This window comes from Ascaphus truei, unplaced genomic scaffold (genome assembly GCF_040206685.1).
Source record: "Ascaphus truei isolate aAscTru1 unplaced genomic scaffold, aAscTru1.hap1 HAP1_SCAFFOLD_1775, whole genome shotgun sequence".
Classification (NCBI taxonomy): Eukaryota; Metazoa; Chordata; class Amphibia; order Anura; family Ascaphidae; genus Ascaphus; species Ascaphus truei.
Genome location: NW_027454673.1, coordinates 25,955 through 50,826, shown reverse-complemented (window position 1 = coordinate 50,826; position 24,872 = coordinate 25,955). Strand labels below are relative to the sequence as shown.

The following is a 24,872-nucleotide window of genomic DNA, read 5'->3' as shown; positions in this document are numbered from 1 at the left end:
AGACAGAGAATGAGAGAGAGAGACAGAGAATGAGAGAGAGACACAGAGAGAGAGAGACAGAGAATGAGAGAGAAACAGAGAGAGGGACATGGGGAGAGAGAGACACAGAGAGAGAGAGACAGACACAGAGAGAGAGAGAGAGAGAGACAAAAGTAATATACTGTATAACCATTATACCGTACCCCCTAGTATTCGTGTAATCATTGTCCCACACCCCCTATTACTCACGCTTTGGCAATACTGAAATGTTCTTTTGACATGCCAATCAAGCTGATTTGATTTGAGAGACACAGAGACACACACAGAGACACAGAGAGAGACAGAGATACAGAGACACACACAGAGACACACAGAGAGAAACAGAGACACACAGAGAGAAACAGAGACACACAGAGAGAAACAGAGACACACAGAGAGAAACAGAGACACACAGAGAGAAACAGAGACACACAGAGAGAGACAGAGACACAGAGAGACAGAGAGACAGAGAGAGACAGAGACACACAGAGAGAGACAGAGACACACAGAGAGAGAGAGAGACACAGAGAGACACACAGAGAGACAGAGACACACAGAGACACACAGAGAGAGACAGAGACACACAGAGAGAGACAGAGACACACAGAGAGAGACAGAGACACAGAGAGACACACAGTGAGAGACAGAGACACACAGAGAGAGACAGAGACACAGAGAGAGAGAGAGAGAGAGAGAGAGACACGGGCCTATTTAGTAAGCGTCGATAAGGCTGCGTCTATAGTATTTCAGACGGAGGGAAGGCACACACGCTGCAATACACTTGCTGAAGCCTGAGCTTTTTTATGGCTTTGCAGGGTATGCAGCGGGTGCGATTGGGGGCGTGGCAATAAATATTTGGAGGCGTGGCAATAACGTTCCGGCGCGGACGTCACTTCCCTACCTCACATCCCGATCCACCGGCATTTTTTCAGATGCAGCATCTGAAGCACTGTGCAGACAAGAAGAAAAATGCACACAATGCGCACCAGAGATTAAAATATAGTAAATTATTTATTAATAAAACAAGAAATAACCGAGGGGGATCCAACCCCACCTCAGTACTTTCTTCTCGTTGCTATTGCCACACTATACGTCCTGATGCCGGAAGGGAAGTTGGTACGCGACCAAGACGAGACGCCGGATTTACAGTGGAACCACAACATACCACAGATTGCTGGAGGACCACACTGCGAGGGGCGCAGCCTATCGAGTTTCCCGGTCATCGTCCAAAGTCTGGAGCTGCGGATTGACCACCGGATTACCACGGAGCACGAGCCTGTCTCACACAATGCTTTTACGAAACGGGCGTTTGTGAGTTTGCTATTTTTATCTTGTCCAGGAAATGAAATTGTTAAACCGAATTTACACATGGAGCGGGCGCTTTCTCTTCTTTTTTTTGTTTAGGTATCTATCGAGGAGGTGGTTGTTTCCCTGAAGAGAGATGCCAGGGGTCCAGAGGACGCCCGAATTGGATCCTTTTATGATTGAGTTATAACATAGCTATTAGAGCTAGGTTTCTGGACTTTTATTGTGTTTAGGCATAGTGTTTATTATTATTTTATTACAGCTACTTTTTAGTAATTGCACTGTTATTAATTCTGACCACTAATTGTCACTGCCATTATAATCTCTCTCTAGCCACAACCAAATTGCTATATCAGCTATATTATTTATTGGTTATACCAGGGGAGCATAAACTTTTGCAGCTCGCCCCCCTGCCTTCCCTCTGCTGGTGCTCGTGCCCCCCCCCCCTACCTTGATGCGGCGTCACGTGACCTGCAGCGGCATTTGACGAGGGTGACGTCACATGACCCCGCGGCGTAATTTAACATACTGTGCTATATGTATGCACACACAGCTGTCTCTTACACATACAAATACTGTTTTTCCATCCCTATACACAAAAAAGGACCACAAAGTATCCACACACACTTTTAGTTGTGCTACAAACTCTCACATTTCCACACCCACCCACACCATTTATATCCACTCCCACTCCACACACACCTTTTGTAAAGCACTGTATATACTGTGGGCTCTCCATTCATTTTCATTCACACTGATACACATACACACTCTTTCATCACTTGCTTTCAGGAACCTTTTGACACCTCTAGGCATAAAACACATCCACACCGGGGGAAGGACCAGCACAGATAACATTCCAAGAGACACTGTTTTTAAGTATACCTTTTGCTTGCTTCATTCATTGTAACATCGCCGGAAGAAGAGATCAGTGTATCTCGAAAGCTCGCACAAATAAAAGCATTTCGTTAGCCACAGAACGGTATCATCTACTGCTGCGGCCGAGTTTATTTGAGCATTTGCCCGGTCTCGGCCGCAGCAGTAACCAGGCGCGCGCCGGGATGTGCCTGGCGCGCGCCGAAGCCACGGAGGAGCGCCCTCCGATCGGGGCTTTCTCCCTCCGCTCGCCGGGTCCGCCGGGTCTCCCGGAACCCCCTGCCGCCGTCCCCCACATCGCGGGACACCAGGGCTCCCTCGGGGAGCCCTGGACGCGCGTACAGGGGGCGCAGGCTCCCGATGACGCGTGACCGCGCGTCATCGCCGAGGGAGTGCGGCTAGCATGCCGGGGCATCCCAAGGCTTGCGGAGCTAGCCGCACTCAAATAAAATGTGCCGCCTCTGTATTTATTTTTTGATTATTGAAGCTCGGCTAACACGGTACTGATACCTCTATATATATTGCGCGCTCACACACACATATAACGTTTTATCCAACTTTTTCATTTATCATTTGTAGAGAAAATGAACAATGCCGCCAGAAGTGCTATTTTTCAAAATGTAACATCTCTACTAATTAGTGTAAAATGATACTTCATATAAAGCAGGTTATGGGACCCAGTATAAAATGACCTTCATGTAGCTTATCACATCCCAGTATATGGATACCTTCTATTATCACAAGCTGCTGACATGTGACAGGGCTCAGAGTCTGAGCCCAGAATGTGACATACTGAACATTCTCATTCTAAATTTCAAAAATATTGTGTTGATTTCTGACCTGACTGCCGTGGTTACAGCTCAACCACTCTGTTCTACTGTATGTCACCACTTTCTGCCACAACCAGCTGACGGTGGATCTGCAAGGAGTTCAACGCTCATTGGCATCACATCTGTGGCTTGGTTGACGTATCTTTTCTCCAGCTTTTTATTGTATTGTTTTTAAATAGATTATATTTATTTAGTTGAATAGATATTTATTTAGTTGAATAGATATTTATTTAGTTTAATAGATTATATTTCTAAGTTTAATAAATTATATTTCTTAGTTGAATAAGTTATATTTCTTAGTTTAATAAGTTATATTTGTTAGTTTAATAAATTATATTTCTTAGTTTAATAAGTTATATTTGTTAGTTAATAGATTATATTTGTTAGCACAGTAGATTATATTTACTAGTATTTAAGTCTCCCCCTCAGTGCCCCATTAGGACCCGTGCGCATATTTCACATCTTTTCGGAGTCGCTTATTTTTTAGACCCTCGGAGCCGAAACCTAAAGCTAAGAAAGTTCGGATCAAGAGGAGCCGCACAGCTTAAAGACAGAACATTTCCAAGGGAGATGGAGACAATTTGGGTAAGATCTGATTAAAGGACAACCTTTGAGGAAGGAAAGGGTGACGGGGGAGTCTAAGAGGGGGGTGAGAGAGCAAGGTGGTGTGTCAGATTGGGGCAGAGCAAGAGAACGCAAAAATGATGGGGATTTGCTGCAAACCCAAAAAAAAACAATAAGTAGTGATACTTTTACCGGTGCCCCTTAGTCTCAGGGAAGACCGGCATTTCGTCCAATGGATACAATATGATTGATGGGAAAGGGCACACGGATTTGAATAAAAAAAGATAATTTATTGTGCCACAGACTACAATGTTTCGGCTGCTGGCCTTTCTTTGCTGGATTTAGTGGGTTTAGCCACTTTACCTGAGAAAGACCAGCAGGCCGAAATGTTGTTGTCTATGGCAGTGCAAGAGAAAACAGGTTGGGGGGGGGGGGGGTGGGTTCTCGCAAAGTCGCCGACCCATGGGTGAGTGTCTCCGGTGGAAACTAGTCCTGGACCCCGGGAAAGCTGTCTGTGGCCCATACAAGCTGAGTAACATGTAGAAAGGACACATGTATGTTCAGAATGAGTTAGCATGGTATTTTGAGAGGCACCATAGCAGGTCAGTGCAAGTCAGTGCAGAGCACTGCAAGGTCAGTCAATATGAGGAAGGGTCCGATGGAGGAGTTGGAGGGTCCCAGAATATCTCTTAAAGCAGGGGTGCGCAAATCGAGGGGCACGACATTTTCTTGGGAGGAGGGGCTCGGCGCTTACAGAGGCCCCTCGCTCTTCCCCACAGCATTTAAATTAAATGCCGGAGATCGCGCGCAAGGCCTCTGTAAGTTCCCTTTCCTTGTCTCCGGCGGCTTCTGGCGACAGCAACGTGGCGTCACATGATATAGCATTGCCATAGCAACGTGATATCACATGACGTCGTTACATCAGAACGTCGGAGACAAGGTGGGGAAGGTGGAGGGGGGAGCAGGGGGAAAAGGTTGTGCAACCCTGTCTTAAAGCATTGTCCTGCATACAGATCAGAGGCCAAGAATGGATATGGATATCCGATGTGAAGCCGGAAATAAGACAGAAAAGACCGTTTCGGGGGAAGAAGGTGAGTGATGAAATAGCCGTCACTGTGTAACTCTTCCAATTACCTGCAACTTCATGCAGAGAAATAGCAACGCTTGTTTTTAACGTGCTAAGCGCCTAATGGGGAATTCAACTGCTGAGAGGTTAAGGGAGTTACTCACCAAACTCAGCGACGTTTCTGTGTCTCTGTGATAACTCCCCCAGGACATGCCTGAAAACCAGAGGTAACTCAATGTATTTTTGATAAATAGAAACATGACCTTCTGGGGAGGGGTATATAATGGCTACTGGGCCTGGTGAGGTGGGTATAACGGGTACTGGGCCTTGGGAGGGTTGTATAACTGGGTACTGGGCCTGGGGAGGTGGGTATAACGGGTATTTGCCCTGTGGAGGGCGGTATAACGTGGTATTGGGGATGGGGTATAAGTGGCACAGGAGCTCTTGCGATACAGAGTATCACTGTCCCTGGTTACAAACACTTCATGTCTCCTGCAGATCAGGACACGCACGAAGGTGGTGCCCTTTGTGCCACCAGACGACGAGGCGGGCTACGAGGCGGACGACGAGGCATACGACAAAGCGGGCGTCAAGTGGAACAATGAGGTGGGCTACAAGGCGGCCGATGACGCAGACGTGGTGTACGATGACCATGGAGCATACGACAGGTGTGGCCGGATCTGCTGCTTCACCTTTTTTAGGCGGAGAAGACCCCGGGAGCAGGTAGGAGAATACGAGAGGTGCGGACAGATCTGCTGCTTCACCTTTTTTAGGCGGAGAAGAAGCCAGGAGCAGGTAGCAGAGGAGCCAGGGCGTAGATACAGGGGTTTTCTAGGGGCCCTGAGAAGTTGGTTTGACCGCAGGAGAGGCAGATAAGATCAGGAAGGCTGCGGGAGGGGCAGGTAGTAGAGGGAGATAGGGATATTGGGCGTGAGAGGGAGAGAGAGAACAAGGAGCAGGGCCGGAGCACGGGTTTCATGCGCCCGAGGCGAAACTTAAAATTTGTGCCCCAGTTGTATAAAAAATAATAAGATAAATAAAATAATAAAATAAACAGTGGCGTAGCTATCGGGGCTGCAGGGGGTGCGACCGCACCCCAGCGCGACACAAAATAAAAATAAAAGGGCGCCAAAATACTGGATAAAAAAAAGAATAATTTTAAAAAAAAGATAAATAAATTAGAAATAATAAGAGGAAAAAATAATAATGATTATTAATGCGCCCCTAGGACCTCTGCGCGCTAGGCGACCGCCTAATGGACGGCCGGCCCTGCGAGGTATGCGGGAGGAAAAGGGGCGAATGGGATAGATATGCAGGGGGATGGGGGAGCAGGTGAGTTATACACAGGGGCACAAGGGCCCCATCACCCGCATCTCTATATACTGAGTGTGCCCCTGTGTATAACAACGCTGATCTGTGCTGCTCCATCTGATCTCACTGCGCAGTGATCCAGGGACCATCCGATCGCCATTTAATGGGGTCAGGAAGGAATTTTTTTCCCCCATTGCACAGCAGGGGTTATGTTTCGCCTTCCTCTGGATCACAGCAACAAACTGCCCTTTGTGCATGAATTATCAGTGAGATCTTTATACACCCTGCATTGGTCTTCACCCCTTCGCTGCCGGAGGGGCCTGCAGTGCATTGCTCTGCGTGTTACTATATCGCTCCGCAATGTGCTGCAGGCCCCTCCCAGCAAAGAGATTAATTATTTAAATAAAATACTCTCTTTAATCAAACCTATGTGTAGTGTCTTTTCTGTCCGTTGTATCTATTGCTAACAGCTCAGTGATTCTTCCCCAGGACGCTGCACTAGTGTCACGCTGCCAAGCCCGGGTGTGAGGGAGATTTATAGGGTCACATATACACTTCTGCCAAAACACGAGTGCAAACAGGAAGCCCCTCTGATCTCATATCTTTTATTACACAAAACGGTATCTAAAAAGGTAAAAAGAACATACATGGGATTCTGCTACAAATATCTCTCTAATTACAAACCAATTAGCAAATCATTCAGATTAGAGTCGAGCGAAAAGAAAGGGTTAAGTATCTCAGGTACAGTATATGCAGTGTAGGCTGTGTTGGAGCATTACATGCAGGGGACAACGTTTAGGGGATATAAGTAATGCTGATCTCAGAGCTGACCGGCTGACCTGCTCTACCGGCTGACCTGCTCTACTGGCTGAACGGCTGACCTGCTCTTCTGGCTGACCGGCTGACCTGCTCTACTGGCTGACCGGCTTCTCTTCTTTCAGCTAAATGACCTGAATTGTGGCCCCTGTATCTCCCAATTAAACGTTTTATTGGCATATTCTTGTTTGACTCGTTCTATACAGACATTTTTTATATATTCATTGTGGGATTTGATAACATCTGTCAGATCTCTCAGAATATCACATTCTGTACGTTTGTGTTGAATATTTTTCCATTCTCAATTTACTTACTGCACCGACACACTTTATTCGAGCAAATACCCAGTATGTACCTGGCAGATACCTGGAATACGCCGCTCCTCACCTCTGACAAGCCCCGTTGCGTTTGCCTTCCCAGCCTGGGTTCATGCCTGGCTGACGGGCGGCTGATCTGTTAAATGATAATGATTAGGATTTAATAGGCTGCAATGCTTCGCGTGTCTACCAGATGGCATAAATTCATGAATTGTAATGCAGTATATATATATATATATACTGTGCAGTATTGCAGCCAGCGGGAATAAAATGCTTCAATCCCTGCTTGGAAAATACCTCAATGCACTCGGGCAGAAAACAGTCACAAACCTCAATACACCCGGGTATACCCGAATTCGTGGGACTAGCCGAGCTCGAATAAAGTGTGTCGCCAGTGTAATATTAGTTTTTGGCATCAATTATTTATATCGAGTCCAAAATACCTTTATACAGAATGCTGTTCCCTTTAGCCCACAAATGCTGCTTCATTAAAGCCCATGGGTGGCACTTTATGCATTCTCAAACTTTTAGGCAACATCCCTAATTTCCAAAAGTGGGATTAAATCTGTGCATATTTAAATGGTTAATTTTCTTACTCAGACTACTAAATCCCTCCCCAAATATATCAGTTTCACATAAAAGTGTGTGCACTTCTCCTTCCGCCTAACTGGCACGTCGTCCTTACGGGCGCCACTCCGTGTAACTCCACGCTGCCCTCCAGTGGTAAAAGAAATAAGATACATTTACTATACTCGTCTGGCAGCTGCTCCCGTATAAGGTGGGTAACTCTGTATTAGGGGTCTTGGTAGACTATATTTTATACTTATGTCGGATAGATGAGGAATTAATATTCCTAACGGGTTATTGTGAGAGGCCTTAGATCTTATCCTATATGCACGCAGCCCTCGCCTCTCTGACCTTGAACACGTACTTCAATCTGATTTTTTGAGACTTGAAACTGGATTTCCTAAAACAAACTGATTTTAAACACTGACAAGACTGTAACAATGGTATTTGGGACCAGAGCTAAATTGCTAACGCTTCCAATGACAGAGCTTCAGATAAAAACCAACTCTAATACCATCCTAGCCCCTGTTACTGGTTTGAAATATCTGGGCATATAGTTCAACTCCCATTTAACATTTGGGTTGCACATTGATACCCTGACATCCAAATCCTATGCCAAACTTGGTGTACTTTATAGCAGGGGTGGGGAACCTTTTTTCTGCCAAGGGCCATTTGGATATTTATAACATCATTCGCGGGCCATACAAAATGATCAACTTAAAAATTAGCCTGCTATATTTGGTCAAACATTCAATTAACTGGAACTGCTTCTCTTTGGTGAGGCGTGTGATGTTAGCTGGTATTGATGATGTTGCAACTCGCAACTGGTTTTCCAGGTTTGGATGACTGACTGACTGACACTTGTGTGACTGACTGACTGACACTTGTGTGACTGACTGGCACTTGTGTGACTGACTGACAGACTGACTGACACTTGGGTGACTGACTGACTGACACTTGGGTGACTGACTGACTGACACGAGTGACTGACTGACTGACACTTGTGTGACTGACTGACTGACACTTGTGTGACTGACTGACTGACACTTGGGTGACTGATTGACTGGCACTTGTGTGACTGACTGACACTTGTGTGACTGACTGACTGACACTTGGGTGACTGACTGACTGACTGACACTTGTGTGACTGACTGACTGCCACTTGGGTGACTGACTGACACTTGTGTGGCTGACTGACTGACTGACACTTGGGTGACTGACTGACTGACTGACACTTGTGTGACTGACTGACTGACTGACTGACACTTGTGTGACTGATTGACTGACACTTGGGTGACTGACTGACACTTGGGTGACTGACTGACACTTGTGTGACTGACTGACTGACACTTGGGTGACTGACTGATTGACACTTGGGTGACTGACTGACACTTGGGTGGTGGGTGACTACTGTATGACTGATTGTGGGTTGGTGTCTGTATTCTCTCACACACACAAATCGGAGCAGGGGGGGTGGGAAATCACACACTCTCAGACCCTCTCACTCATACACACTCTCTCACTCACTTTCAGACACTCTCTAAACAAGAATGACAATCAGCTGCAAGAAGTGGCAATTTGAGATGCATGAGGGACGGTCTGACAGCTTAGATCACACTGAGTCATTTTATGGGGCACAGATCATTGGGGGGGGTGGTGTCTGCAAAAGTTAATCATACAACATGTATTGAAGTCAAGGAGACCAATGATGCTGGGATTAGGCATCAGGCCTTGTGGTGTCCCATGGCCCTCCTGCCCTTCCCCTGTCAGGGCCCTGCATAGCTCCCTCTCCTCTTACACTGCGGCACTGCGGAGCAGGTGCTCTCCTCCGCAGCTGCTGCCCGGTGTGGGGAGGAGGAGAGACGGTAGTGAGGTGTTTCTCCCTCCGCAGACTCGTTCTTCTATCCCCCAAGCCTCTTATACCCCCTCCCCCCCCATCCCCCAAGCCCCACTCCTCTTATACCCTGTCCCCCCCGGAGCGCTGCTTACCTGAGCCGCTCTGGTGATACTCAGGTCCTTCATCACCTCAGGCGGCTGCTGCCACACACAGATAGTGACACACACACACAGTGACACACACAGTGACAGTGACACACACACACACACAGAGACAGTGAGACACACAGAGACAGTGAGACACACACACACAGACAGTGACACACACACACACACACGCAGTGACACACACACAGTGACACACAGTGACACACACACAATAAGCCCACCTCTGCAAACACACTCAAAAATAAGGCCTTTCCCCCTTGGGGTGGGTAAGGTGTTTGGGAGGGGCTATAAGGGGGCATGTGGGTTACCTGGGGCCCGTGGATGGGCTGCTGGAGCTGCATAGGTAGCCAGTGCAGATGAGACTGGCAGGGGCGGAGCCTAAAGGGAGGGACACAGGGGCGGAGCCTAAGGAGCCCGGCATTACTGGAGGAGAGAAGGGAGGGGGGCAGTGCTGAGGGAAGGGGAGGCCCGGCATTACTGGAGGAGAGAAGGGAGGGGGGCAGTGCTGAGGGAAGGGGAGGCCCGGTATTACTGGAGGAGAGAAGGGAGGGGGGCAGTGCTGAGGGAAGGGGAGGCCCGGCATTACTGGAGGAGAGAAGGGAGGGGGGCAGTGCTGAGGGAAGTGGAGGGCCCAGCATTACTGGAGGAGAGAAGGGAGGGGGGCAGTGCCGAGGGAAGGGGAGGCCCGGCATTACTGGAGGAGAGAAGGGAGGGGGCAGTGCTGAGGGAAGGGGAGGGCCCGGCATTACTGGAGGAGAGAAGGGAGGGGGGCAGTGCTGAGGGAAGGGGAGGCCCGGCATTACTGGGGGAGAGAAGGGAGGGGGGCAGTGCTGAGGGAAGGGGAGGCCCGGCATTACTGGAGGAGAGAAGGGAGGGGGGCAGTGCTGAGGGAAGGGGAGGCCCGGCATTACTGGAGGAGAGAAGGGAGAGGTGCAGTGCTGAGGGAAGGGGAGGCCCGGCATTACTGGAGGAGAGAAGGGAGGGGGGCGGTGCTGAGGAAGGGGAGGCCCGGCATTACTGGAGGAGAGAAGGGAGGGGGGCAGTGCTGAGGGAAGGGGAGGCCCGGCATTACTGGAGGAGAGAAGGGAGGGGGCGGTGCTGAGGGAAGAGGAGGCCCGGCAATACTGGAGGAGAGAAGGGAGGGGGGCAGTGCTGAGGGAAGGGGAGGCCCGGCATTACTGGAGGAGAGAAGGGAGGGGGGCAGTGCTGAGGGAAGGGGAGGCCCGGCATTACTGGAGGAGAGAAGGGAGGGGGGCAGTGCTGAGGGAAGGGGAGGCCCGGCATTACTGGAGGAGAGAAGGGAGGGGGGCAGTGCTGAGGGAAGGGGAGGCCCGGCATTACTGGAGGAGAGAAGGGAGGGGGGCAGTGCTGAGGGAAGGGGAGGCCCGGCATTACTGGAGGAGAGAAGGGAGGGGGGCAGTGCTGAGGGAAGGGGAGGCCCGGCTTGCACCCTACACTTGCTCCATGTATGAATAGGTGGGCCAAAAAACAAATCTTGGCAGAGTGACAGCACGGGCAGCCAATCAGGAGAGGGGGAGTTTTTTTTGTTTAAACCATTCTTGCAGGCTTGCTTCCCGGGGGCCGGACCAAATGATTTTCGCGGGCCGGACGTTCCCCACCCCTGCTTTATAGGAACAAATACTCCCTAAGGCCCTCATGCAGTATATAGAATAAGGGGAGTAAACCCCATGATGTTCGGTGCTCTAAAAAGTGTATATGTAGATATGGGTCAAATGCTGCACCTTGGTATACTTTGAAACTTGGTGGAAAAAAGAAAGAAAGTGATCCCACTGCAATCAATATATGAAGCGTTGAATATATAATTGAAGCAACAATTATGCAGACTTATAAACCTTAGGGGGGGGGGGCCGTTGTGCAGGGGTTCGTAAGGAGACAGGATGAGAAGCTTTGTTTAGAAACTCCTCTCCTGTACTCACGTATAAGCCAACCGATGCCTGCTGCCCTTAACCCGCCTGGTGTCTTCACTGCTTGCTCCGTTGAACTCCCGGCATTACTCCACGTGTGCGGCGCCTCCGAATGACGTCATCGCCGTCGCCAGCCTGGTGAGTCCGGGAAGATTACACAGGACGCATCACGAATGCCGGCTAACCCCGTGACTGCAAGGGGAGGGGGTATCGTGGCGTCTGCTCCGTAGTGCAGGGGATCCTTAGCGCGCCCCAGCCGTGAGGGTAGAATCAGCAAAATTGAAGAAAACTTCGGCGGTCACTGCAAACGAAGGAACTCAGCCATAGATGAATTAAAATCAATATTTATTCAAATCTTGGTGCTGGAGATCACAGAGATTCACCTTCTCTGACGCGTTTCATTCCGTTAGGAACTTTATCTTTACTTTGATAAAGTTCCTAACGGAATGAAACGCTTCAATTTTGCCCTCATGCAGTAAGCAGCGATAAGACACTTATCACCAGCTTATCGCCAAAAAAGCCTACAGCTTTTCAGTCAGGCCCTCGGGTGGTTCCCACGGGTGTCTGGGGGGCCCTCGGGTGGCCCTGTGGGTGCCTGGGGCCCCCACAGCTGTGGGGCCACCAGTTCTTCCCCGCAGGTGTCCTTCGTGGGTCCTCAGGTGGTCCCTGTGGGAGTCTGGGGGTCCTTGGGTTGTCCCCGTGGGTCCCCGCTGGCCTGCTGTACCAATCCTGTATTTAAAAAAACAAAAACATGGCCTACATTTACATCAATACAGCTCCCCCCACCCCACCAAACACATACAGTGCAGTAATGGGCAAAATAACTATTATCCAGACACGTGGTCATCTCTCCATCTTTACTATACAGACTTGCACAGACGATAGTTGCGAGCTGTGACTCCCAGACAGGCAGAAAGCTGCAGTGATACCCAGGGGGAGGGGGAGAGACCTCTGATTGCTTCCTCCTCTCCTGCAGCATCTCGCCCAGTGTATCATCCCATACAGGAGTCACAGCATGGGGGGGGGGGGGGGGGATCCCATCCTATATGGCAGAGGAAGGATAGCAGTGCCTGTCCTACCCCTCCTTGTCACATGGGATTAGGGCTATGTTATTGAGTGAAGGGTTGTATGTTTGTATTAGTAGGGACAAGCAAGGCCGGAGCCAGGTGGGTTTCTCCTGCCTCTGTCCTCCCTGTCTCCTGACCCTTCCTGTAGCCGGACATACAGAATATGGATAACAGAAGGGGAAATAAAACTAAGAGGAGCCGGCAGGAGAAGGCCGTGTCATATCTATTCTTATTAAATAGTATTCTTCCCGAGCTGCACTCAGACCTCTCTCCCACACACCCACAGGACAGCCCACTAAATAGACACAGCCCCGCCCCCTATGATGTCAGCAGGACCTCCTCTCTGTCTAGGCCTGCACAGAGCCAGGGGCCTGCCTCTATCACAGAGGCGGGGCTTGGTGAGGGGGAAAAACCCATGGTCACTACTGGCGCCTGCCCTTACCAGGGCTTACTCCAGTAGTAGAAGGATAGGGTGACCAGATTTACAAAAGTAAAAACCGGGACACATTATAAAAATTTTTTATAAAACAAATGATATCACCAACTGCGCCCTTTCTCCTTTGTCTCTACCCCGCTCTGTCCCCCCTTCTCTCACACACACCCCTTTCTCTCTCCCTCCCCCCATATTCCTCTATTCTCGTTCTCCCCACCCCTACATTCTCATTCCACACTTCCCTGTCTCTCGCCCCCCTCCCCCCACTCTCTCTCTACCCCCATTCTCTCTCTCTCTCCCGCCCCTCATTCGCTCTCTCTCTCCCCCCATTCTCTCTCCCTCCCCTCATTCTCTCTCTCTCCCCCCCCATTCTCTCTCTCCCCCCATTCTCTCTCCTCCCCTCTCTCTCACCCCTCTCTCCCCCCCACATTCTCTCGCTCTCTCCCCCCTCTCCTTTCTCTCTCCTCTCCTCTCCCCTCCCTCTCTCCCTCTCATTCTGTGTCTCTCCTCCATTTTCTGTTCTCTCTCTCTCCCCCCCATTCTCTGTGTCTCTCTCTCTACCCCATTCTCTGTGCCTTTCCCCCCCTCATTCTCTCTCTCTCTCCCCCCCATTCTCTCTCCCTCCCCTCATTCTCTCTCTCTCCCCCCATTCTCTCTCTCTCCCCCCATTCTCTCTCCTCCCCTCTCTCACCCCTCTCTCTCTCTTCCCCTCTCTCTCTTCCCCCCACATTCTCTCGCTCTCTCCCCCCTCTCCTTTCTCTCTCCTCCCCTCTCCCCTCCCTCTCATACTCTGTCTCTCTCTCTCCCCCCCATTTTCTGTCTCTCTCCCCCCCATTCTCTGTGTCTCTCTCTCTACCCCATTCTCTGTGCCTTTCCCCCCCCCCCCATTCTCTGTCTCTCTCTCCCCTCCCATTCTCTGTCTGTCTATCTCTCCCCTCCATTCTCTGTGTCTTCCCCCATTCTCTGTGTCTCCCCCCCCATTCTCTCGCTTTCTCTCCCTCTCCCCCATTCTCTCCCTCCCTCTCCTCTCCCCCATTCTCTCCCTCCCTCTCCTCTCCCCCATTCTCTGTCTCTCTCCCCCCCATTCTCTGTCTGTCTCACTCTCTCCCCCCATTCTCTGTCTGTCTCTCTCTCTCTCCCCCCATTCTCTGTCTGTCTCTCTCTCTCTCCCCCCATTCTCTGTCTCTCTCTCTCCCCCCCCATTCTCTGTCTCTCTCCCCTCCCCCATTCTCTGTCTCTCTCTCTCCCCTCCATTCTGTCTCTCTCCCCCATTCTCTGTGTCTTCTCCAATTCTGTGAAACCCCCCATTCTCTCTCTCCTCCCCCATTCTCTCTCTCTCTCCTCCCCCCATGCTCTCTTCCCATTCTGTCCCCCCTCCCTTCCCCCCATTCCATCTCTCTCTCCCATTCTCTCTCCCCCCCATTCTCAGCTCTCTCTCCCCCCCCATTCTCGGCTCTCTCTCCCCCCCCATTCTCGGCTCTCTGTCCCCCCATTCTCTCTCTCTCCTCCCCCATTCTCTCTTTCTACCCTCCATGCTCTCTCCCTCCACCCCCTATTCTTGTCTCTCTCTCCCCTCCATTCTCTGTCTGTCTCTCTCTCCCCCATTCTTTGTCTCTCTCTCCCTATTCTCTGTCTCTCTCTCTCCCCTCCTTTCTCTGTCTCTCCTCCATTCTCTGTCTCTCTCCCCCCATTCTTTGTGTCTCTCTCTCCCCCCCCACTCTGTGCCCCTCTTCCCATGCTGTGCCCCTCTCCCGATGCTGTGCTTCTCTCCCCACACTGTCTCTCCCCATCCTGTGCCTGTGCCTCTCTCTGTCTCTCTCCATGCTGTGCTTGTGCCACTCTCTCTGTCTCTCTCTCTCTCTCTGCCTCTCCCCATGCTGTGCCTCTCTCTGTCTCTCTCCCCCCGCCCCCCCCCCCCATTGTGTGAGTGTGTTTGTGTCCCCCATTCTGGACCATACCTGCATGGGTGGGGGAAGCCATATTGAGCCCTGGCAGCAGACACCGGAAGTTCTCACTGACACTTCCGGGTCTCACTGCTAGGCTCCGCAGTTTAGTCCCGGCCCCTGCTCTCCTCCATGCTTTGTCTGCTCTCTGCTGCCCCCCCTGCTCTGATGGTCAAAAGCGGAACAACCACAAAAACCGGAACATTTTACAGCATGCAGGGCAGCCGGGCAGAGACTAAAAAACCGGGACAGAGGTTAAAAAAACGGGACAGGGGTTAAAAAAACGGGACTGTCCCAGCTAAACCGGGACACCTGGTCACCCTATAGAAGGATAAGTAGCCCGTTCTGCTTACAGGGGGCTACATACAAATAACAGATCATGGGAATAAGTGCTTCAGACAAAAAGTTACATTTCGGAAGAGTCCCTGCTCCGAAGAGCTTACAATCTAATTGTTAGGAAGAATGTACAGAGACAGTAGGAGGGCGTTCTGGTAAGTGCGTCTGCAGGGGGCCGAGCTTCATGTATCGTGTGTATAGTATTAGCCACGGGGCTACTCATATGCTTCTTTAAGCCGGTGCGCCTTAAGGTGGCTCTTAAAGGTCATCCCAGAGTGTGGGGCAGTCAGTGAGAAAGGGTTAAGGCGGGAGAGGGCTTTAGATACAAAGGGGGTACAACGCAAGAGTCAGGATGGTGCATAGGAAGAAAATAGGGCTGAGATGTGAGGAGGGGCAGAGGAGTGTAAAGCTTTAAAAGTGAGGAGGGGAATTGAGTGTGAGATGCGGGATGTGACAGGAAGCCAGGAGAGGGGTTTCAGGAGGGGAGACGCTGAGACAGATTTAAGAAAGAGTGCAGGGGCGCGGTTTGGAGCCTGACAGGGATAGTCGGGTTTGTCTGAAGCTCCTAAGATATACATTTGACTGAGTAATACCAGCCCAAATTCGGACAAAATAATAAATAATTATTTGCTCGGGCCTCCTCCCACCGGGTGATCCCACCCCGTGTCCAGTGACCCCACACAATATGTCCCTTTAAATGATATGGATGTGTGTGACTGCGCAGCCACTAGTCCCGTGTGAGGACTCTGTTGGTGCACTTGTTGTTACTGGTTACCTGCCGAGCGCTCCAGTGCTCGGGCCTGCAATGGCTTCACAAAGGATCAGACGAGCTCCCACACGACATCCAGGATCCACCCGCGTGGTGATCCGTCAGGGGCGATCCCACCCTGAAGATAGTCCAGCTCTCTTTAATGGCGGAGACTTGAACCCAAGTCTCTCCGCAGGAAACGCAGCGTCCGCTGTGTCCCCAACTATCAAACAGCTAATGGGGCAGGGTCCCTAACCTAGGGCCTGTCCCTATAGCACTCAGCTACTGGTGACTCAGGGCTATCTGGGGCCTGGGGGATGCTGGCCTAGTGCAGGGAGTCACTGACTCCTGCACCCTACCTCCTTCCCTTAGCTGCTCCGGTCACCAACTGTCACCAACTGCCAGCCCGCGAAATGTATCAATCTCCCTGCAGGGACATGCTGCCGCCCTATTGGCTCCTTTGGGTCCTGTGACGCTGTCCCTGTGCACCCTGGGGGCTGACTGCCCTGTGAGTACCTGAAGGGGCTCTGAGCCCTGACAGGGGACCTGGCTACACTTGCGATCGCGGGCTATTCGTGCCCCCCTGCCGGACCACCCTTGGGTTGGGTCGGGGGACGAGGAGGCAAACACCACGGGAGCAGAATAAAAGTGAGTGTCGAAAAAGGCAGTGACATTGCGGGACCACCGAGCTCCCAGTACCTCCTAACACACGCGGCCGATCCTACAAAATGGCCGCTGGGCACCAATAAAGAAGATAAGAGCTAGCGGCTATAGGCGGAGCGGTCTACGGCTATCTGCGCCACCGGGGCTTTCAGACTTGCCTCCCATCTAAGGGCTGGGACTGTCGGCGGGGGGGGTTTGATGTGCAAGGGGGGGGGTTGATGTGCAAGGGAATAGGGGGTTGATGTGCAAGGGAAGGGGGGGGGGGTTGATGTGCATGGGGGGGTTGATGTGCAAGGAAAGGGGGGGGTTGATGTGCAAGGGGGGGTGGTTGATGTGCAAGGGAAGAGGGGGTTGATGTGCAAGGGAAGGGGGGTGGTTGATGTGCAAGGGGGGGTTGATGTGCAAGGGAAGGGGGGTGGTTGATGTGCAAGGGGGGGGTGGTGTGCAAGGGAAGGGGGGGTTGATGTGCAAGGGGGGGGTGGTTGATGTGCAAGGGAAGGGGGGTTGATGTGCAAGGGGGGGTTGATGTGCAAGGGAAGGGGCGGTTGATGTGCAAGGGGGGGGTGGTTGATGTGCAAGGGAAGGGGGGTTGATGTGGAAGGGGGGGTTGATGTGCAAGGGAAGGGGGGTGGTTGATGTGCAAGGGGGGGTTGATGTGAAAGGAGGGGTTGATGTGCAAGGGGGGGTGATGTGCAAGGGAAGGGGGGGTTGATGTGCAAGGGGGGGTTGATGTGCAAGGGAAGGGGCGGTTGATGTGCAAGGGAAGAGGGGGTTGATGTGCAAGGGAAGAGGGGGTTGATGTGCAAGGGAAGGGGGGTTGATGTGCAAGGGGGGGTTGATGTGGAAGGAGGAGTTGATGTGCAAGGAAGGGGGGTGGTTGATGTGCAAGGGGGGTTGATGTGGAAGGAGGGGTTGATGTGCAAGGGAAGGGGGGTGGTTGATGTGCAAGGGGGGTGATGTGCAAGGGGGGTGATATGCAAGGGAAGGGGGGTGGTTGATGTGCAAGGGGGGTTGATGTGCAAGGGGGGGTGATGTGCAAGGGGGGGGTGATGTGCAAGGGGGGGTTGATGTGCAAGGGGGGTGATATGCAAGGGAAGGGGGGTGGTTGATGTGCAAGGGGGGGTTGATGTTCAAGGGGGGGTTGATGTGAAAGGGAAGGGGGGGTTGATGTGAAAGGGAAGGGGGGGTTGATGTGCAAGGGGGGGGGGGTTGATGTGCAAGGGGGGTTGATGTGCAAGGGAAGGGGGGGTTGATGTGCAAGGGGGGTGGTTGATGTGCAAGGGAAGAGGGGGTTGATGTGCAAGGGAAGGGGGGTTCATGTGGAAGGGGGGGTTGATGTGCAAGGGAAGGGGGGTGGTTGATGTGCAAGGGGGGTTGATGTGGAAGGAGGGGTTGATGTGCAAGGGAAGGGGGGTGGTTGATGTGCAAGGGGGGATGATGTGCAAGGGAAGGGGGGTTGATGTGCAAGGGGGGGGTTGATGTGCAAGGGAAGGGGGGTTGATGTGCAAGGGAAGGGGGGGTTGATGTGCAAGGGGGGGTGATATGCAAGGGAAGGGGGGTGGTTGATGTGCAAGGGGGGGTGGTTGATGTGCAAGGGAAGGGGGGTTGATGTGCAAGGGGGGTTGATGTGCAAGGGAAGGGCGGTTGATGTGCAAGGGGGGGGTGGTTGATGTGCAAGGGAAGAGGGGGTTGATGTGCAAGGGAAGGGGGTTGATGTGGAAGGGGGGGTTGATGTGCAAGGGAAGGGGGGTGGTTGATGTGCAAGGGGGGGTTGATGTGGAAGGAGGGGTGATGTGCAAGGGAAGGGGGGGTTGATGTGCAAGGGATGGGGCGGTTGATGTGCAAGGGGGGTGGTGATGTGCAAGGGAAGAGGGGGTTGATGTGCAAGGGAAGGGGGGTTGATGTGGAAGGGGGGTGGTTGATGTGTCAAGGGGGGTTGATGTGGAAGGAGGAGTTGATGTGCAAGGGAAGGGGGGTGGTTGATGTGCAAGGGGGGTTGATGTGGAAGGAGGGGTTGATGTGCAAGGGAAGGGGGGTGGTTGATGTGCAAGGGGGTGATGTGCAAGGGGGGTGATATGCAAGGGAAGGGGGGTGGTTGATGTGCAAGGGGGGTTGATGTTCAAGGGGGGTTGATGTGCAAGGGGGGGTGATGTGCAAGGGGGGGGGTTGATGTGCAAGGGGGGTGATATGCAAGGGAAGGGGGGTGGTTGATGTGCAAGGGGGGGTTGATGTTCAAGGGGGGGTTGATGTGAAAGGGAAGGGGGGGTTGATGTGAAAGGGAAGGGGGGGGTGATGTGCAAGGGGGGGGGGTTGATGTGCAAGGGGGGTTGATGTGCAAGGGAAGGGGGGGTTGATGTGCAAGGGGGGTGGTTGATGTGCAAGGGAAGAGGGGGTTGATGTGCAAGGGAAGGGGGGTTCATGTGGAAGGGGGGGTTGATGTGCAAGGGAAGGGGGGTGGTTGATGTGCAAGGGGGGTTGATGTGGAAGGAGGGGTTGATGTGCAAGGGAAGGGGGGTGGTTGATGTGCAAGGGGGGATGATGTGCAAGGGAAGGGGGGTTGATGTGCAAGGGGGGGGTTGATGTGCAAGGGGGGGGTTGATGTGCAAGGGAAGGGGGGTTGATGTGCAAGGGGGGTGATATGCAAGGGAAGGGGGGTGGTTGATGTGCAAGGGGGGGTTGATGTGCAAGGGGGGTGATATGCAAGGGAAGGGGGGTGGTTGATGTGCAAGGGGGGGTTGATGTTCAAGGGGGGGTGATGTGCAAGGGAACAGGGGGTTGATGTGCAAGGGGGGGGGTGATGTGAGGTGCAGGGGGGGGGATGTGAAGGGGGCACCCAGATAGGCACTTGTCCCTCTTTGTTGGAAGTGCTGCTGTTATTCTCCTTTCTGGAGTCAGTCCTTGAGCTCAGGACCCAGCATGGGCACCTGTTTAAGGGCCTGTAGCAGGGCAGAGGAGTCCATGGGGGACACGTCTGGTGAGGGGAACTGCTGAGACCTGAGTGTGTCTGGACTCAATTACCCTGAGTGGGCAGAGGCAGAGTGAGACAGCCCAGGGTACAGCATGGGCAAGGTTCCTGGATACCAGCACTTTTCCAGCATGGGGAAGTAGGCAGAGGCAGAGGGTGGTATTAGGTAAAAGGGAAGGCAGACAGGGGGGTGAGGCTGGTAAGAACTCATTGCCGGTGGGTCGCTGCTGCTGAATCGGGCCTCCTCGGTGGCCTCCATTCTGGGTCTTTTTGTCGGTGTCTCCTCTTTCATTTAACTTTTGTCATCTTTGTACAGAACTCTGTAAATTGTTAGCTTCATTACAACATTCATATGTTATTTCCCCCCTTTGTTATAGTACCTGCAGTTGACCATCCAGGCCCTCCAAGAAGATCTTCGAACTCAGAGGGACCTTAACCACCTTCTACATCAACGTGACGTCCAAAGCCATCAATTCCAGATTGTCCACTTGTAGTGTATAATGGCATTGTCTAAAGAGCTCTGCATGTTTTTTTTATTGGATAATGTGTATCTCAGAAGTTAACTTTTGGGTGGCAGGACAACAAATGTCCATGATATAAATGTCCAGCGTGAGACACTTGGAGAATTTGCAACCTTATATCCCATGCTTCGCTTGCATGCACGTAAATTCTTTGAATACAGTATATGTGAATGTCTATAACAACATTTGATTATATTGTTAAAAAAATAGAGGGAAAAATTACTCCTGTTCAGACTAATTTATCGATGGCAAGCATATTCGAATAAAACTCCCAGCAAAGTCAGGGTCAATGTTCTACAATTACTGTACAAACATTTTCTTTCGATAGTTTTGCAAGCTGTTGCTGATGCCAAATGTCGTTTTATTGCGATTGACGTCGGAGTATATGGGAAGCAAAGCGATGGTGGTGTGTTCAGAGCATCCTCACCGCTCAAGTTAATCGAACAAAAAAAACTTGTGTTTCCAGCTGACAAAACATTGCCATCAAGTAACCGGGACAAGATGCCTCATGTACTCGTAGCAGATGAGGCCTACCCGTTGCTGAAGTACCTCATGAAGCCGTATCCTAGAAAATCGTTATCAAAAGAGGCCGAAATTTACAACTACAGACTATCTAGGGCTCAACGTTGTGTTGAATGTGCATTCGGTATCATGTCAGGAAAATGGAGAATACTCTTAAAATCTATAGAAACATCTGTGCCAAATGCCAAACATATTGGGAAATGTGTCACTGTACTTCACAATGTGGTCATCGATTTAGAAGGGTCTGTTGATTCTTCTGTTATCGATTGTGAAGATGTAATTACTTGTTCTCTCCGTCGAAATAAAGCTAATAATGTAACAGGGAAAATGGCAAAATGTATCCGAGATTCGTTCAAAGATTACTTCAATGCCGAGGGAGCAGTGCCATGGCAAAATGATGTGTAATAAAATACATTTCCATGTGAAAGTCAGGGAGGGGGGGCGTGAAAGGCATGGAGGGGGGGGCGTGAAAGGCAGGGAGGGGGGGCGTGAAAGGCAAGGAGGGGGGTGGGGGCGTGAAAGGCAGGGAGGGGGGTGGGGGCGTGAAAGGCAGGGAGGGGGGTGGGGGCGTGAAAGGCAGGGAGGGGGGGGGACGGGTGCGTTAAAGGCAGGGAGGGGACGGGGCGTGAAAGGCATGGAGGGGGGGCGTGAAAGGCAGGGAGGGGGGGCGTGAAAGGCAAGGAGGGGGGTGGGGGCGTGAAAGGCAGGGAGGGGGGTGGGGGCGTGAAAGGCAGGGAGGGGGGTGGGGGCGTGAAAGCCAGGGAGGGGGTGGGGGCGTGAAAGGCAGGGAGGGGGTGGGGGCGTGAAAGGGAGGGGGGTGGGGGCGTGAAAGGCAGGGAGGGGGGGGACGGGTGCGTTAAAGGCAGGGAGGGGACGGGGCGTGAAAGGCAGGGAGGGGACGGGGGCGTGAAATGCAGGGAGGGGGGGGCGTTAAAGGCAGGGAGGGGACGGGGGCGATAAAGGCAGGCAGGGGACGGGGGCGTAAAAGGCAGGGAGGGGATGGGGGCGTGAAAGGCAGGGAGGGGACGGGGGCGTGAAAGGCAGGGAGGGGACGGGGGCGTGAAAGGCAGGGAGGGGGGCGTGAAAGGCGGGGAGGGGGCGTGAAAGGCAGGGAGGGGGGCGTGAAAGGCAGGGAGGGGACGGGGGGCGTGAAAAGAAGGGAGGGGGGTGGGGGCGTGAAAGGCAGGGGGGGCGTGAAAGGCAGGGTGGGGGGTGGAAAAGCAGGGAGGGGGTGGGGGGTGTGAAAGGCAGGGAAGGGGATGGAAAGGCAGGGAGGGGGCGTGAAAGGCAGGAGGGGGGTGGGGGTGGAAAGGCAGGGAGGGGGGTGGAAAGGCAGGGAGGGGGGTAGGGGCGTGAAAGGCAGGGAGGGGGGTGGAAAGGCAGGGAGGGGGGGTAGGGGCGTGAAAGGCAGGGAGGGGGGTGGGGGCGTGAAAGGCAGGGAGGGGGGTGGGGGTGTGAAAGGCAGGGAGGGGGGTGGGGGCGTGAAAGGCAGGGAGGGGGTGGGGGTGTGAAAGGCAGGGAGGGGGGTGGGGGCGTGAAAGGCAGGGAGGGGGGTAGGGGTGGAAAGGCAGGGAGGGGGTATGGGCGTGAAAGGCAGGGAGGGGGGTGGAAATGCAGGGAGGGGGTGGGGGCGTGAAAGGCAGGGAGGGGGGTGGGGGCGTGAAAGGCAGGGAGGGGGGTGGGGGCGTGAAAGACAGGGAGGGGGGTGGGGGCGTGAAAGGCAGGGAGGGGGCGGGGGCGTGAAAGGCAGGGTGGGGGCGTGAAAGGCAGGGTGGGGCGTGAAAGGCAGGGTGGGGCGTGAAAGGCAGGGAGGGGATGGGGGGCGTGAAAGGCAGGGAGGGGAGGTGTGAAAGGCAGGGAGGGGGCGTGAAAGGCAGGGGGGCGTGAAAGGCAGGGGGGCGTGAAAGGCAGGGGGGCGTGAAAGGCAGGGGGGCGTGAAAGGCAGGGGGGGGCGTGAAAGGCAGGAGGGGCGTGAAAGGCAGGGGGGTCGTGAAAGGCGGGGAGGGGGGGCAGGAAAGGCGGGGAGGGGGGGCGTGAAAAGCGGGGAGGGAGGGGGCGTGAAAGTCGGGGAGGGGGGCCGTGAAAGGCGGGGAGGGGGGTGTGAAAAGCGGGGAGGGGGGTGGGGGCGTGAAAGGCAGGGAGGGAGGTGGGGGGCGTGAAAGGCAGGGAGGGGCAGCGTGAAAGGCAGGGAGGGGGGCGTGAAAGGCAGGGAGGGGGGCGTGAAAGGCAGGGAGGGGGGGTGTAAAAGGCAGGGAGAGGGGGTGTGAAAGGGAGGGAGGGTGTTGGGGGCATTAAAGGCAGGGAGGGGGTTGGGGGCGTGAAAGGCAGGGAGGGGGCGTGAAAGGCAGGGAGGGGCGTGGGGGCGTGAAAGGCAGGGAGGGGGGGCATGAAAGGCAGTGAGGGGGGGTCTGAAAGGCAGGGAGTGGGGGGGGGCGTGAAAGGCAGGGAGGGGGGGCGTGAAAGGCAGGGTGGGGACGGGGGCGTGAAAGCCAGGGAGGGGACGGGGCATGAAAGCCAGGGAGGGGATGGGGGCGTGAAAGCCAGGGAGGGGACGGGGGCGTGAAAGGCAGGGAGGGGACGGGGCGTGAAAGGCAGGGAGGGGGGTGGTGGCGTGAAAGGCAGGGAGGTGGATGGGGGCGTGAAAGGCAGGGATGGGGCGTGATAGGCAGGGAGGTGGCGTGAAAGGCAGGGAGGGGGCGTGAAAGGCAGGGAGGGGGCGTGAAAGGCGGGAGGGGGCGTGAAAGGTAGGGAGGGGGGCGTGAAAGGCAGGGAGGGGGCGTGAAAGGCAGGGAGAGGGTGGGAAAGGCAGGGAGGGGGGCGTGAAAGGCAGGGAGGTGGGTGGGGGCGTGAAATGCAGGGAGGGGGGCGTGAAAGGCAGGGAGAGGGCGTGAAAGGCATGGAGGGGGCGTGAAAGGCAGGGAGGTGGGCGTGAAAGGCAGGGAGGGGGGCGTGAAAGGCAGGGAGGGGGGCGTGAAAGGCAGGGAGGGGGGTGGAAAGACAGGGAGGGGGGTGAGGGCGTAAAAGGCAGGGAGGGGTGGCGTGAAAGGCAGGGAGGGGGCGTGAAAGGCAGGGAGGGGGCGGGAAAGGAAGGGAGGGGGGCGTGAAAGGCAGGGAGGGGGCGTGAAAGGCAGGGAGGTGGGCGTGAAAGGCAGGGAGGTGGGTGGGGGCGTGAAATGCAGGGAGGGGGGCGTGAAAGGCAGGGAGAGGGCGTGAAAGGCAGGGAGGGGGCGTGAAAGGCAGGGAGGTGGGCGTGAAAGGCAGGGAGGGGGGCGTGAAAGGCAGGGAGGGGGGCGTGAAAGGCAGGGAGGGGGGCGTTAAAGGCAGGGAGGGGGGTGGAAAGGCAGGGAGGGGGCTTAAAGTCAGGGAGGAGGGTGGAAAGACAGGGAGGGGGGTGGGGGCGTGAAAGGCAGGGAGGGGGCGTGAAAGGCAGGGAGGGGGCGGGAAAGGCAGGGAGGGGGGCGTGAAAGGCAGAGAGGGGGCGTGAAAGGCAGGGAGGGGGCGTGAAAGGCAGGGAGGGGGGCGTGAAAGGCAGGGAGGTGGGTGGGGGCGTGAAATGCAGGGAGGGGGGCGTGAAAGGCAGGGAGAGGGCGTGAAAGGCAGGGAGGGGGCGTGAAAGGCAGGGAGGTGGGCGTGAAAGGCAGGGAGGGGGGCGTGAAAGGCAGGGAGGGGGGCGTGAAAGGCAGGGAGGGGGGCGTTAAAGGTAGGGAGGGGGGGTGGAAAGACAAGGAGGGGGGTGGGGGCGTGAAAGGCAGGGAGGGGGCGTGAAAGGCAGGGAGGGGGCGTGAAAGGCAGGGAGGGGGGCGTAAAAGGCAGGGAGGGGGGCGTGAAAGGCCAGGAGAGGGGCGAGAAAAGCAGGGTGGGGGCGTGAAAGGCAGGGTGGGGGCGTGAAAGGCAGGGAGGTGGCGTGAAAGGCAGGGAGGGGGCGTGAAAGGCAGGGAGGGAGGTGGAAAGACAGGGAGGGGGGTGAGGGCGTAAAAGGCAGGGAGGGGTGGCGTGAAAGGCAGGGAGGGGGCGTGAAAGGCAGGGAGGGGGCGGGAAAGGCAGGGAGGGGGGCGTGAAAGGCAGGGAGGGGGGT

At 54.1% G+C, this 24,872-nt stretch overlaps 1 long non-coding RNA gene across 3 annotated transcripts; it reads right to left on the bottom strand.

Moving 5' to 3' along the window:
* Positions 1 to 938: 938 nt before the first annotated feature.
* On the bottom strand, positions 939 to 16,988 carry LOC142476868 (uncharacterized). Of its 3 annotated transcripts, none has more exons than XR_012792020.1 (3): positions 16,154 to 16,475; positions 11,612 to 12,328; positions 939 to 967 (listed from the first exon to the last, which is right to left on the bottom strand). It is a non-coding gene; the product is annotated as an uncharacterized LOC142476868 (long non-coding RNA). The 3 variants fall into 3 exon arrangements; XR_012792019.1 differs by lacking the exon at positions 939 to 967 and adding an exon at positions 1,119 to 1,257; XR_012792018.1 differs by lacking the exon at positions 939 to 967 and having other exon boundaries at positions 11,471 to 12,328; positions 16,154 to 16,988.
* Positions 16,989 to 24,872: the final 7,884 nt, after the last annotated feature.